The sequence below is a fragment of the Ostrea edulis genome, chromosome 2, assembly GCF_947568905.1.
Source record: "Ostrea edulis chromosome 2, xbOstEdul1.1, whole genome shotgun sequence".
Classification (NCBI taxonomy): Eukaryota; Metazoa; Mollusca; class Bivalvia; order Ostreida; family Ostreidae; genus Ostrea; species Ostrea edulis.
This window is the reverse complement of record NC_079165.1, coordinates 48,480,337-48,497,300: the sequence shown is the minus strand read 5'-3', so window position 1 is coordinate 48,497,300 and position 16,964 is coordinate 48,480,337.

Genomic DNA, 16,964 nt, shown 5'->3' with positions numbered 1-16,964 from the left:
TTGAGTGAGACAAGATGCTCATAAATTACAATGAACCTCAGAAACAAACCCTAGTACTTGTTAGTGGCGAATTACAGGCAGCTGAAAAATCTAGTAAGAAGATCAATAATATTGAGCAATGGACTGATGCCTTTCTCATTTTCTCTAGTGTTTATTTGGAAGCACACCCAGCAAAAAATTTGGAACTGTTGAAATATATGAGAGATGTTAGATTGGTGGCTAGTAGGTGTTCAAATCAGGGTTTTAAGGAATATGACCAACAGTTTAGGCTGAAAATGGCTAGGCATCCTACAGGTTCTTGGAGTGAAGTGGACTCTGAATTCTGGCTTTTGTATGTTGTGAATATTAACACAAAGGACATGACTGCTGTTCCAACTAACCAGGGTCAGTTTAGAAAGTGTTACACATACAATTATCAGGGGTCCTGTTTCAAAACTCCCTGTGGTTATCTTCATTCTTGCATCAAATGTAATGGTAGTCATCCTTATGCACTCTGTTCTAATAAGGAACGGGGTCCTTCTCAAAGGGGATTTGGGGGCCCTCAGAATTTTCGTGCCCAAGGGAGATCAAACACAGCCCATCATTACAGCTCGAGAGGAAGGGGGATGTATCAAAGTAGGGGAAATAAGGGATCCTTCTAATGTTTGGAGTTTAGGTAAAACACCTATCAAAGTTGGTAAATTAATTAGTTTGTTGAAAAACTATGCTGACCAAAATATTGCAAAGGAGTTGGCTGATGGTTGTCAGTTTGGTTTTTGATTAGGTTATAAGGGTCCCCGAATAGGGCGAGAATCAATAAATCTCCAGTCTGTCAGTGATCATTTTGAGGAAACAAAAAATAAGATACTAAGTGAAATAGGACTAAGTCGTATATCTGGGACATTTGACAGTAAACCTATTACTAATTTAAAAGTTTCACCTATTGGGCTAGTACCAAAAGCAGATGGAAAATGGAGACCAATCACTCGTTTGTCTTTTCCAGAAAATCAGGGTGTTGATCATTTTATTGATCCGGATAGGTGTTCTGTAGCATATGCATCATTAGATCAGGCTCTAGAGGTAGTAGTTAAAATGGGGAATGGAACACAGTTGGCAAAAATGGATATAAAGTCTGCATTTAGATTATTAATCATTCATCCTGGAGACTTTGATTCGTTAGGGTTTAAGTTTGAGGAAAAGTATTACATCGACAAGTGTTTGACAGTGGGTTGTGCTATTTCATGTTGTTTATTTGAAAAGTTTTCTACTTTCTTCCATTGGGAGTTGAAAAGGCGGACTGGGCCTGACACACTATTTCATTATTTAGATGATTTTCTATTTTTGGGTCATGTAGGTTCAGATGAATGTTTAAGGTTAATGGAGGGCTTTTCAAACTTGAGTGATCACATTGGTCTACCACTTGCATATGACAAAACTGTAGGCCCAGCAACACAAATTGTATTTTTAGGTTTGGAAATAGATACTGTTGATATGGTAGTTAGGATTCCTTCAGACAAGGCTGTACAATTAAAAAGCTTATTAAATTTTACCTTGTTGAAAAGGTCTCTTCATCTTAAGGAAATTCAGAGCTTGGTAGGTAGTCTTATTTTTTTCAGTAAGGGTGTACCTAATGCTAGGGCATTTAATAGGAGGTTTTATGATGCAACAAGCGGCATTAAAAAAATCCCACCATCATATTAAGATTACTGAGGAATTTAAGGAAGATGTCAGAATGTGGCTAATTTCAATGGGATCAGACTGATACATGACAAAGAATGGATAAGCAATCAGAACATAAGTTCTCTAGGTTGTGGGGCTTATTGTAATGGCCATTGGTGTTTTTGGTCATGGCCCACAGATTGGGGAGAGGAAATATTTCAAGAAATGTCATTCTTGGAATTGGTGCCTATTTTGCTGTCTATTTCTTTGTGGGGTCACAAGTTGTTTCAAAACCAAAAAATAATTATGCATACTGACAATTGTGCTTTAATGTCTATCATTAATAAACAAACTTCAAAATCCAAGAGGATAATGATGTTGGTCAGAAAAATTGTTCCTTTGTTGTTGGAGAATAATATCATGTTCAAAGCACAACACATTTTTGGTAAGGTAAACAGCATAGCTGATGCTTTATCTCGGAAACAATTTCAGAAATTCCGTGCCTTGGCACCACAAGCAGACCAGGACCCAGAGCTTATACCCGTAGAATTTCACATAGCGATGTTAGGAGTGAAGTAGATATTTTGCTCAAATGTGCCACTGCTCAAAGTACATAAGCCTCATATAGTCAGGGAATGAAGTGTTTTGAAGATTTTCTTTCTTATTTTGAGCTAGAAAAGATATGGCCACCAACATTAGATTACATTGTCCAGTTTATAGCTTTTATGTCAGTTAGAAATCTTGCACAAAGACAGGAAAATCATATGTTGCTGGAATATCATACCATTTAAAGCTTTGCAATTATTTCGATTTAACACAAAAATTCTTGGTTAGAAAAATGTTGGAAGTTTATAGGAGAAAGGCTAGCACCCATGATTCAAGATTGCCAATTACTTTAGATTTATTGGAGAAAATATTACACATTTTACCAGTTGTTTGTTTCAATCACTATGAAGTTAAGCTTGTTGCGGCTGCATATTCCATGGCCTTTTGGTAGCAACCACCACCCATTTTTTAAAAATTACCCAAATCAATAAAAATCAGGTGTAATTACCAATTTTGAGTATGCTGATTTCAAATCTGGATTCCTTTTACTCCAATTTCTTATAGAAAATGAGATATAGTGTCTCAAACACCCCTACCGTCAGGTTGCCAAAAACGGAAAATGTTTCATTTCGCATCAAAAAGTGACCCAACTTTATTTCTTGAAACACTATTACCCAAAACAATGAGTTCCATCATTATCAGAATTTACCGAAACAGTGGACTCTCTGGCCAGCCTGGGGGCTGAGCTAGTTGCATCAGAACTGACAGAAGCAGAACTATCTGGCCAGTCGGGGGGCTGAGTGGTATCAGAATGTATTATTTATTTATTTTTATTTTTTCAAAATTCAGAAATTTAAAAACTGCATGATCAGATTTTTTTGTAACACTAATAATTAATGTCCCTTTATTGCGATGACTCTACAAGTACAAACCATGATATTAAAAAAAAAATGAAATGAAATGATAGATATATAAATAAATAAAATATTTGTAAGTTACTTTATTTATCTGTAAGTAAGTCACTTATTAAGTGTAACTTGTGGCAGTGCAACTTGCAAGTGAAAATTGCATCATCTGTAGCTTATGACCCCTTTTGCCTTGCCTTGTAATTAATATTGTTGAAAATTTGGCAAATAGCTTTTTTACCCCCCCCCCCCCCCAGTCCATACCCCACTTTTCTTTAAACGTTAAAAATCCAGCTAATTCAGTGAGGAAGAAATGTTACTACCATATTTCGAATTTCCTCTAGACTATATATCAAATTAAATACCGCACTGCTATCAGTCACAGATTGACACTGGTAGGGGAATGGGGACCTGGTCTGCGAGTATGATGGAAAATATTCTGATGAAAATAAAGATTCACTCATCATTCAGAAATGTATAAACATTGTATTATTGTATACCACCGGTACGTTGTGAGTACGTTAATAATGGGAGTTATCTTTCCTTGGATATCTAAACCAATCAATTACTATATGAACACGGGCAATTATCGTCCATGTTTGACCTCAGTATAATTTATTCATGCATAAAATGTATTAATATGTCACTCTTTGTTGCGTATTTCACCGTTAAGTAAATGTTTACATATACTCGCTCTGCTTAATCGCTTCAATCTCAAAGGGATTTTCTGGAATATGCCTAATCACGTGAGATACGCTAAATATAGCTATTTTAGATCCAAACGATCAACTTCGCATCATTCGTAGGCTCTAGGTTTATCCATACTAGCCTGTAAAAAATAGGGTGGAACCTCGTCCCACTTTTCCTATAGAAATAAAAATGGAACATGACGCGCCACCGAGCGAGCGTGGTTGTTGCTACTTTTGGGGGTTTTCAGAGTGGGAGAGTTAACAGGAGGTACAGTGTAGTTTTCATAATGGGAGTTTTACGAAGAGGCTTACTTTTACAATCGACGGCTGACTTTTACAATTTTAAAGGGGTCAACTTCAAATTGAAAAATTTGGAAGTGGTATTTGCAAAATTCAAAGACTTTACCGCATTCATATGTTGTATATATTGTTGAACGTCCCACTCGATAATTTTTCACTCATATGGGTTCGCGGTAGCTCAATAGTAGAGCGTTCGCTTCGTAACCAGGAGGTCGTGAGTTCGAGCCTAAAACTGATTGATTTAATATTGTTTAACGTCCCTCTCAAGAAATGTTCACTCATATGGCAAACCTAAGGCGTTAAAATAAGTAGTGATTGCTCCTTCGCCAAACGCTCGGCATTTAAAAGTGAGAATCACGGGTCGTTCAGTCCCGTGGGGATCCGGGTTAGAATAGGTCCTCAGTACCCCCTTGCTTGTCGTAAGTGGCGACTAAATGGGATAGTCCTTCGGATGAGACCGCAAAAACCGAGGTCCCGTATCACAGCAGGTGTGGCACGATAAATATCCCTCCCTGCTCAATGGCCATTAGCGTCGAGCATTAGCCTAAATTTTGCAGCCCTTCACCGGCAGTGGTGACGTCTCCATATGAGTGAAATATTCTGGAGATGAACGTTTACTTTAAACAATAATTAATCAATCACGGGTCGTTCATGTATGACCTTAAAAACGGAGATGCGTTGGCACGATAAAGTACCCTCACTACTACGGCGCTGAGCGCTTTTAAACATAGGCCGGGTCTACATTTGTGGTACATCACCTACAGATGGTGACCTCTCAATATGAGTGAAAAATCCAGGAAGGGACGTAAACGCAACCGATCAATCATATGGAGACGTCACTATTGCCGGTGAAGGGCAGCAAAATGTACGCCTATGTTCGGCGCTCACGGACTTTGAGCAGGGAGGGATCTTTATCGTACCACACCTGTTGTGACACGGGGCCTCGGTTTTTCCGGTCTTATCCGAAGGATCGCCTTATTTAGTCGCCTCTTACGACAAGCAAGGGGTATTGCAGAGGACCTATTCTAACCCGGATATCCACGGGGTACGGCATTTCTAAAGGACAAGCGCATGTCAATTGTTTATATCGATAATGTATAAAATATACTAGGGAGTAATCGATTTTCATGGGGGCCAATTTTCATGAGTCATTATCACAAACATTGTTGATACTACTGTGTATTATGATATACATGTATACAATTACACATCACTTATTGGTTGTCTAATCGGGAAACAAGGACGTAGCATTTTTCTTTAAAAATGAGAGGGAGGGGCTATGAAAAAATATATCTCGACAAGCCTACCCCCCCCCCCCTCAACGTTTTGGTCTAGTATACAGCTGCCGTCCAAAGGTATGTGTGGGTGGGTGGGTAGGGGTTGCTTTGCTCCTGGGGAAGCCATAATCCTAAGATATGAGGTATAGAGAACTTTTAAGCTTTCAGAGCTGATGACACATTTATACATTTCGGGATAAATTGAGGTCGGCTGCTTACATTGAGCGCGCTTTGGTACACTTATGATATACGGTAAAGCTTAAAAACACTTTCTTTTTATGGCAATTTTCTGGGTCCCTTCATGCATTTCTCAGCTCGTCATTCGCAGTTTAAATAAATTACATGTACATTTGAAATCCGAAATAACAATGAAGTTTTAGAGCTATTATAGCCAAAAACAGCGTGCCAAAAAAAGTGGAGTCAAATTTGTCTAAGGATAAGAGCTATGCATGAGGGAGATAATCCTTAATTTTGAAATTAATTTCTAAATTTTATAACAGCAATTAAATAGACATCCGTATTTTCAAGCTAGTAACGAAGTACTTAGCTACTGGGCTGTAGAGACCCTCGGAGACTAACAGTCCACCAGCAGAGGCCTCGACCCAGGGGTCATAATGTAAAACTTATACGGTACCAATTTTGATGCACCAGATGCGCATAGATATATTTCTATCATGCGCAAAGTTTAATTTATTAAGATTTTTGGCATAAACCTATGACATCACATAAGGATCGATCAACCTTAATGCAAAACCTCAAATTCCTGGTATTTTATTTTGTCATTTTGGCGGCCGGCCCCTTACCAGGGTGCAGTTTACAGCAGTATTGCATAAAGGTACTAGAGCTTTAGGTCTTGATTCCAGCAAGTTCAAATCTCATTTCTTTCGAATTGGGGCAGCAACCACCGCTGCTATGTTGGGTTTGTCAGTTCTAAGATGAAATATGTCGAGCTGGCAGATGGAAGTCCAAATCATACCAAACATACATGTACATTAGGAAATAATTCTATTACATTCTGTTAAAATATGCTTTCATGCAACTTAATTCAATTTTTTCCAGGTATAATCTAACATAAACCAAGTCATTTCAGATTGTCTGATATAGTGTGTAGGATCATCAATTGTAAAGAGGGCTTTCATTGCTGCTAGGGGTAGATCAGATGGTGTCAATTTAGGTCTGGAAAGAATTGGATGTCGCATATGGTGGCAGGGTAAAGGTGGCATGATTTGGGGGAAATATACAGCAAAATCCAGTCTTTTATGAAGGTTTATGTTGTAGCTCGTTATTTGATTTTACACTGTGGGGCTAATGATATTGGGAATGTGCCATTAAAGGACTTACTTCAGCGAATGAAAAGGACTCTTGGTCGTATACAGTTGTTGCTACCTAAGACAAAGTTGATCTGGTCACAGTTACTACCTAGAAATAAATGGAAGTATTCTGATCATATGGAATCAATGAACAAGGCTCTAAAGAGGTTGAACAACTCTATAGCATCAGAAGTAATTAAAAATGGTGGTTGTTACATTAAATATAAAGACATAAAGGCTGGAAATGAGTTGCTTTTCCTATCAGATGGAGTGCATTTGATATATATAGGAAATAATATATTTCTGAATACGATTTGTGCAGCAATGGAACAGTTTGTTTCCTCAGGAAACGCTCGGCATAAGGTGTGAATGTCACGGGTCCTCGGAGATAACCTTAAAAACGAATGTCCCGTGTCACAGTAGGTGTGGCACGCTAAAGAACTGCTCAATGGCCGTAAGCGCCGAGCATAGGCCTAAATTTGAAGTCCTTCACCGGTCTTGGTGACGTCTCCATAAAATTTTCGAGCTTGTTAAGCAAGATACAGTCAATCAATCAAGTCTGGTCTTGGGTTGCCGCTAAATGGGATCCAAGTTACCAACATTTTTGTAATTGATATATTTTTTAATGCATATCCATATGATTGATTTATTTACAAGTGTTGTGGTTGAATTTTGGTCTGCAATGAGTTAATACAGTTACTGCATTTTAAGGGGAATTGGACTTATACGCAAATTGAATCATTGCCGTCATCCGGAATGTTTAAATTTGCTTGAATTTCTAATTTTATGGATTTTTCAATTCAGTTAGGCAATGATGTGTTTTTGGCCTATACCTATTTTGGTGTCAATGCACATATGGCATTTCCATTGTAATATTGAATCTACAACAACCTCTGGTTTGTTTTGTGTTTGGGGATGGATTCTGTCAGAACTAGTAGTACCTCTGGTTTGTTTTGTGTTGGGGATGAACTAGTAGTACCTCTGGTTTGTTTTGTGTTGGGGATGAACTAGTAGTACCTCTGGTTTGTTTTGTGTTTGGGGATGGATTCTGTCAGAACTAGTAGTACCTCTGGTTTGTTTTGTGTTGGGGATGAACTAGTAGTACCTCTGGTTTGTTTTGTGTTGGGGATGAACTAGTAGTACCTCTGGTTTGTTTTGTGTTTGGGGATGGATTCTGTCAGAACTAGTAGTACCTCTGGTTTGTTTTGTGTTGGGGATGAACTAGTAGTACCTCTGGTTTGTTTTGTGTTTGGGGATGGATTCTGTCAGAACTAGTAGTACCTCTGGTTTGTTTTGTGTTGGGGATGAACTAGTAGTACCTCTGGTTTGTTTTGTGTTTGGGGATGGATTCTGTCAGAACGAGTAATACCTCTGGTTTGTTTTGTGTTGGGGGTGGATTCTGTCAGAACGAGTAGTACCTCTGGTTTGTTTTGTGTTGTGGATGGATTCTGTCAGAACTAGTAGTACCTCTGGTTTGTTTTGTGTTGGGGATGGATTCTGTCAGAACTAGTAGTACCTCTGGTTTGTTTTGTGTTGGGGATGAACTAGTAGTACCTCTGGTTTGTTTTGTGTTTGGGGATGGATTCTGTCAGAACTAGTAGTACATCTGGTTTGTTTTGTGTTGGGGATGAACTAGTAGTACCTCTGGTTTGTTTTGTGTTTGGGGATGGATTCTGTCAGAACTAGTAGTACCTCTGGTTTGTTTTGTGTTGGGGATGAACTAGTAGTACCTCTGGTTTGTTTTGTGTTTGGGGATGGATTCTGTCAGAACTAGTAGTACCTCTGGTTTGTTTTGTGTTGGGGATGAACTAGTAGTACCTCTGGTTTGTTTTGTGTTTGGGGATGGATTCTGTCAGAACGAGTAATACCTCTGGTTTGTTTTGTGTTGGGGGTGGATTCTGTCAGAACGAGTAGTACCTCTGGTTTGTTTTGTGTTGTGGATGGATTCTGTCAGAACTAGTAGTACCTCTGGTTTGTTTTGTGTTGGGGGTGGATTCTGTCAGAACGAGTAGTACCTCTGGTTTGTTTTGTGTTGGGGATGGATTCTGTCAGAACTAGTAGTACCTCTGGTTTGTTTTGTGTTGGGGATGGATTCTGTCAGAACTAGTAGTACCTCTGGTTTGTTTTGTGTTGGGGATGAACTAGTAGTACCTCTGGTTTGTTTTGTGTTGGGGATGAACTAGTAGTACCTCTGGTTTGTTTTGTGTTGGGGTGGATTCTGTCAGAACGAGTAATACCTCTGGTTTGTTTTGTGTTGTGGATGGATTCTGTCAGAACGAGTAGTACCTCTGGTTTGTTTTGTGTTGTGGATGGATTCTGTCAGAATTAGTAGTACCTCTGGTTTGTTTTGTGTTGGGGATGGATTCTGTCAGAACTAGTAATACCTCTGGTTTGTTTTGTGTTGGGGGTGGATTCTGTCAGAACTAGTAGTACCTCTGGTTTGTTTTGTGTTGGGGATGAACTAGTAGTACCTCTGGTTTGTTTTGTGTTTGGGGATGGATTCTGTCAGAACTAGTAGTACCTCTGGTTTGTTTTGTGTTGGGGATGAACTAGTAGTACCTCTGGTTTGTTTTGTGTTGGGGATGAACTAGTAGTACCTCTGGTTTGTTTTGTGTTGGGGTGGATTCTGTCAGAACGAGTAATACCTCTGGTTTGTTTTGTGTTGTGGATGGATTCTGTCAGAACGAGTAGTACCTCTGGTTTGTTTTGTGTTGTGGATGGATTCTGTCAGAACTAGTAGTACCTCTGGTTTGTTTTGTGTTGGGGATGGATTCTGTCAGAACTAGTAGTACCTCTGGTTTGTTTTGTGTTGGGGATGAACTAGTAGTACCTCTGGTTTGTTTTGTGTTTGGGGATGGATTCTGTCAGAACTAGTAGTACCTCTGGTTTGTTTTGTGTTGGGGATGAACTAGTAGTACCTCTGGTTTGTTTTGTGTTGTGGATGGATTCTCTTCCTTACGAAGTGTACTGCGAAATTGAGATTTCAAATATTGGGATTCTTCATGTTTCTTCAGCATTGTAAAAAGATTTGCTCTCAATTTCTGTATTTTTTAAAATCTAATTTCCGCACCATATGATCCATTTCAGCAGCTTGACCGCGTGCTAGATTTTCTATTCGTGCACGTGTGGTAGAAAGCATTTCTTTTTCGTGATGAATAGCCTCTTCGTATTGTGTCTTTATTAGTAAACTGTTTCCTTTCCCAATTGTAACTGATTCTTCAAACTTGTTATTTCTTCTTTCAGGTTTTTTTATTGTCTCTGTTGCAGTAATTGTCGGAGTTGATGTTTTTTTTCGTTGTTAGAGCTTCCAAAATTTTGTTAGTATTGGATTGGTATCCCAGGTTTATTTTTTGAAAACCTGTTGCAATTGCTTTCTCCAAACTTTCATTTGAAGCTATGAGAAGCTTAACATCATTTAAAGCTATGTTTGTGTTTGAGTCAAGGTGGTCTTTAGGGTTCTCACAGTCAACAACTTCTTTAAGTGTTGTTTCCTCTAGAAGAGTTTCAGTTTGTCGCTCTGTTTGTGGGGTTAAGAACAGATTCAAAATTTCAATAAGGATATTGAAATGACAATCTACAATGAGTTTGTACTGATTTCCGTGTACTCTGGTCGTTCCTGTGGCTATAAAGACTGTGATATGCTGTTCAGGTTTCTGGGTTGGTTGGATCTGACCAATTTTCTGGTGAATCTGTCCATTTGACAATTATGTCTTGTAATTTACCCAAGTTTTCATAATATAAAACATGCAGAGCTTTTATCCATAGACCCAATCTTTCCTCGGACCAATCCGACCAATTGAGTGTGACCATCCGAGCCGATTCTTCGTAAATGCTCGTGTCCAGCTTTTCAAACAGAGTTTTCTTTACTTTACCTGTTCGACTATTAAACTTTGTTGGTAAACATGAGTTAGGATATCCCTTCAGGAAGTATAGTTTGTGGGATTAAAATATGATTCCTTGAGATATACATTTCTCAATGTAAACGCCATGATGTTTGGCGGGAAATGGAGGAAATTCGAGCGGTATTGCAATACCTATTCTAAATAATGTACAGGACTTATAAACCAATTAGAGCTTAAATGTTGAAATTGAAGATCAATCAACTTCCGACACAATACCTGGTTTGCAACATCAACGGTAAAATATCACTTTGTCACATTTTTTTTCCCCTTGCTGAAATGTGCTTCCTACTTGTACAAGTCGCCAGTATATCTGCACAAGTACTCTGACGTAGAATTTAAAAAGATGCTGGGGTTCCTCATTGACAACATCTACGTATTCTTCGACGATCAAGTAGTCTGTTGGAATTTCCATAGAGCACGAGTTGTGTTCCTTTATTAGCTTCCTCCTCTTTTTTTTTTTTTTTTTTTTTTAGCTCTTCTGAGCCAAAGGCTCAAAGAGCTAATGCTATGGCCATTTGTGCGGTGTGCGGTGTGCGTAAACTTTTTAGAAAAAGGGCTATAACTCAAGAACTCAAATTTGTTACAGGGTATCATTGGCCCAAGGGCTTTCATACATACTAAATAGAGGGATGTGACCCTTTAACAAGGGGAGATAATCAGGAAAATACAAACAAAAGTAGTGGTTGCTAAAAAATCTTCTTCTCAAGAACCACAGGGCAGATTATCACCAAACTTACACATAAGGATGAGGATATGTTGTAGATTAAAAATTGTTCAAGGCATTACCCTGGGGCAAAGGGCGTGGTCTCAAGGTCACTTCAAAGTTGACCTAAATTTATATTTCCTTAAATCTTTGATATTTTAGTCATTATAAGGACTAGGATCATCAAATTTTGACAGTTGATGCATCTTAGGACCTTGTGTCAAGTTGTCTCAAAAGTAGGTCACGGTGACCTACTTTTTGAATTTTGCAGGTATTTATTTAAAATTAATTTTGATGCATATCTTGGACACTTTGAAGCCTATGATCATCAAAACTTGTCAGTTGGTGGATCATGGGACCTTGAAATGCGTCAACTAAAAAATAGGTCACCGTGACCTACTTTCTGAATTTTATGGCTTATCATTTATAGATATATTTTATGTTGTTATTTCAAATACCGAGAGGTTTAGAATCATCAAATCTTGTAAGTTGATGCATCTTGAGGCCTTGAAACATATTTATAAAAAAAGTAGGTCACAGTGACCTACTTTTTAAATTTTGCAGATATTCAAATTTCACATTTTCAATTTTAGATGCATATTTTGGGCACTGTAAAACCTAGGATCATTAAACTTTGTCAGTTGATGCGTCTTCAGTCTTCGGTTTGTGTCGACCAAAAAGTAGGTCACCGTGACCTACTTTTGGTATTTGACAGCTAAATTACTATATTTCAGACACTATTTGACCTACAATCATCAAACTTTGTCAGTTGATGCATCTTGAGTCTTCGGAGTGTATCGACCAAAAAGTAGGTCACTGTGATCTACTTTTGGCATTTGACAGTTATATTTATATATTTCAGTCACTAATTGACCTACAATCATCAAACTTTGACAGTTGATGCATCTTGAGTCAACGGAGTGTGTCGACCAAAAGTAGGTCACCTTGACCTACTTTTGGAATTTGACGGCTATATTTATATATTTCAGATACTATTTGACCTACAGTCATCAAACTTTGTCAGTTGATGCGTCTTGCATGTTCAAAGGGTGTTGACCAAAAAGTAGGTCACCTTGACCTACTTTTGGAATTGGACGGCTATATTTATATAATTCAGATACTATTTGACCTACAGTCATCAAACTTTGTCAGTTGTTGGGTCTTGCATGTTTGAAGGGTGTTGACGAAAAAGTAGGTCACCTTGCCCTACTTTTGGAATTTGACGGCTATATTTATATATTTCAGATACTATTTGACCTACAGTCATCAAACTTTGTCAGTTGATGGGTCTTGCATGTTCGGAGTTCGCTGACCAAAAAGTAGGTCATCATGACCTACGATTGGAATTTGACAGCTATATTTCAATATTCAGATACTAATTGGCTTAAAATCATCAAACTTTGTCAGTTGATATTTCTTGGGTTCTCAAAATGTGTAAACCAAAAAGTAGGTCACATTGATCTACTTTTTTTGAATTCTTAGGATTTAACTAAAGATTTAGAATACTAAGAGGCTAAGAATAGAAATGGTGGGGTTGTACAATTTATCAGAAGAGCGATTCTAGGCCCTTGGGCCTCTTGTTTTTTGTTTTTTTTTGTATTCATTCTCATGAGGTAGAATTTCTACAAAAGCTTATGTATAAAACATCTCTTGTTTTCTTCAAATCGACATTTATATATATCGACAATGTTTCGTTTTTGTATTAACAAAACCAATTTTATTCATACCTGTGTGTATGTCAATTCGATATATCCCGATGAACTCAAAATAAAAGACACAGAGTCTTCCATATCTACTTCAAATTTGGATATTTATTGAACATATAATTAATGTTAACAACAAACTAACAATTTGACTTTGTGGCAAACTTTAGCTCCCCTCATTTATATAGCAATCCTGCACATGGTGTTTATATAGATCTCTCAACCGATGCGATACACGATAGCATGCTCTGTGTATGATTAGTTTGAAATCATGGCGGACTACAGAAAAGTTGATGTTTCATGAGTTTCAACAGTCAGCATTTCGCAAATTCTATAATCGGTATGATGATTTAATTTGCAAATACAACATTAGGTCGAATGCTGTCAGATATGTTTCATGCCATTTCTTAAGTAATTCTTTACAATTCTTAAGTAATTCTTTACAGGTTCATTTTGACTACGTACGGATTACTTTGCTGTGAACAGCTGATAAAGAGGTAGGACTTACGGCGGGTGTGACAGGTCAATAGGGGGTGCTTACTCCTCCTAGACGCCTGTTCGCCGTTTCATCAAACATCGTAACTAGTTGCGTAAGCTTAGTTTGGAGTAACCTTCTGACCAGACTAAATATTTTACGTAAGTCTGTTTCATCAAATGACGTAACTATAGAATTTATGTAAGGTTTCCACTAACTAGTATAAATGCTACGTGACGTCAAACCTTAACGTAAGTACCTACATAAGCAAATATCATGGCCGACTATTTGTTTATTCGGAATTTTTACCAACGAGCTTTGCGTCGTGATCGAATTTTTCGAGACAGGACGCAGATTTTAGACATCTACAACGATGACGAATTAATATCCCGCTATACATTTCCAAGGAGGACAAGAGACGTGGAAGATAGTTCTTCCCTTTCTCTAAATGCCTCCCTTCTCTTCACTGATGTCTTTGTGTCGTTCCAACGCTTCTTCACCTCTTCGACTGTCCTTTCACAAGAGGATGTAACTGAGTTCACTCTATTAAATGAAATAAAATTGTAAAGTTCACATGCTAGCAAAATTATGAATTATTGTCAAAATGTATAATTATGCCTGTTCTAGGTATTGAAGCCTCTGCTGACATGTATATTGTGTTGTTGCAGCTATATCATTACATACAGAACATTTTATTTCTGTTCAGAGTTTAAAATAGATCGTAAACATGATATAGTTACAACAATAAAAAAGGGACGTCAATTGATGGAATATTTCAATAACAATAGATGGGCATATTCAAGTACACATAATTCTATCCCAATATGTCATACGTACATATAGGCCTATATATATTACTACATCATGTTCTCATTCAAAAATCTAAAATCAAGAATTTCTTTCGCTTCTGAGCCTCAGTAGCCAAAAAGCTTATGTATAAAACATAGCCAAAATAGTTTTTGTTCATTATGTAAAGCAAAAAAAATTGGATTTTTTTTTTCAATTAAAATGTTGGTTTTTTTGTTATTATATTTTTCACATGCAGTCTCTGACTGTATATTGTTTTACACACAAGAGTCCCTGGCTTTGTGCGTAAAACAATATACATTCAGAGACTGCATGTAATAAACCGAGATACAGTCAGACACTGTTTGACAGTTGTTACCCTTTACTGTGTAGTCACAGCCAGTTACTCTATGGAGCTATCGCCACAGCCTGGAACGGCCGCATTGGCTGTGCTACCAGTTAAGCTTGGCAATGTCATGGTGGAGAGGAAAACAGTACAAACTAACATCAGTGTACATGCACACTTTCATCCGGAGACGGACATAAACACATCTGCTCGATCAAGGCCACTTTTCAAACATCATTGGCCTCGCACACATGCATTGTGTTCTGTGCCATATACTCAACACAACTATAGCTTCGGCTTGCCTACTGAGAACAAGTGCTGGACTGTACCTTGGTAAAAATAATTATGCAGCCTATATCATGTATCATTATGCATAGATCACTTCAGTAGTTACATATCTACTGTCACAATTCCAACTTGGGTTTACTGTTTCATTTAGATGGTTTACCCAGAGTGAACTTCAATTTCATAAAACAAAATGGTCTTCGTCTTTACCAAAATCTTGCAGTCGCTGGCTGTGAACATTACAGTCTATGGCTGGGTTTATTTTTGGTTGTATTTTCCTACAGTCGCTGGCTGTGAACATTACAGTCTATGGCTGTGCTTATTTGGGTTGTATTTTCTTACAGTCGCTGGCTGTGAACATTACAGTCTATGGCTGTGCTTATTTGGGTTGTATTTTCTTACAGTCGCTGGCTGTGAACATTACAGTCTATAACTATGTTTATTTTTGGTTGTATTTTCCTACAGTCAATTGCTGTGAAGATTACCGTTTATGGCTGTGTTTAGAATTTACACCTGACTGTGACGACAGTAAATGGTTACTATTACCTGTCTGTGACTACACAGTAAAGGGTAACAACCGTCATACAGTGTCTGACTGTATCTCGGTTTATTACATGCAGTCTCTGACTGTATATTGTTTTACACACAAGAGTCCCTGGCTTTGTGTTTTATATTGTCTCAAAAATGATTTTGTTTCAGTTTGTGAAATTCTAAATCATGTATATTCTCAATTACTGAAGATCAACTTCAAAATAACAAATATTCTAAGTTTTTGTTTCATTATTTCATAGCCTGAGACAATGTATCATTTAATTTTGAATATGCATATGTCATTTATACAAATACTGATTATTTATTGGTGATATTTTCTAAAGCCCAATTTGTTTAAATAGTAGAGGCAAGTGTTAAATATGTAGCTGTATTACTTCACCTTATGCTGTCATTTTATACAAATCAACTTCTCTATAGATTTTGTCCAGTGGTTTAATCTTGCTTACGCACACTGTGATTTTATTTAAGAAATATTGTAAAACAGGCATTAAGTTTCAGATCAGCGGTGGATCATGGTAGACAACACCCTTCTTCGTTATTAATTCCTAGAGCTGTGATGAACATTCAAATGCTGTGATATTCGCAAATATTGGACAGTGCTGAAGAAACAGTTGCGTGAATTACTATAAGTCGACTTTCAAATTGTGTGCGACTTTACATGTGCTTCTTTAGGAATCATTCCAAAATTCCATATTTGTGGAACTTATAAAACGGGGAGGAGTGTAGTCGGGTGGGTATTCCGATTAGTCACAGTTCACTTCCGGTAACCTATGGCGTGGATAACCATATATATATATATATATATATATATATATATATGTGGGAATTCCCTGAGTTGACAGTCGGAACCATGCCTTAGAACTATAAACACCTGCTTGTTGTCTTGTGTCTGTTGGTAACTATGTCTATGCTTCTGTTGTATGCTTTATATGTGATAAGTATGTTTTAATGCTATGCATTAAGTAATAAATATTGTAGGATACGTTTTAGTATACCTGACTTGTGTTTACACTATTGTCAAACTAACACAGCCAGTTTGACAACACTATGGTTTTCTGATTCCGTATCAGTATTCTCTGAAACTGATAACGTCACAATGCATCACCGCAACGTTTTTTGTGGAAAATATTGACCGCGTCACAAACAAAACTGCGTACATAAAAATGTCACTGTATGTCTGTATTTTGATAATTTGGATCACACCCGTAGCCTGGGGGGGGGGGGGGGGGGGGGGGGGGGGGGGGGTTCGTGGGGTTCGTACGAACCCCCCCCCCCCCCCCCTTGAAAACTACTAAGCACTATTAAAGTCGGCATTTTCCGAGAACTATCCTATTAAAGTCGATGTTTTGCCCAAAGTCTTTTCAATCGAACAATTCTGATAATTTTAATGTCTTCTAACCGCTCTTTGATCTAGAAAATTCATAGTAAAAAAAGGCATGATTCCAAAATTCAAATTAAGTGCCAGGAAATTGCTGGATTGCAGGATTTTGCACCAAATACCCCAGACCCCCTGCCGTAGTGGCACCTCGCGGTGCGAGGTGATAGAC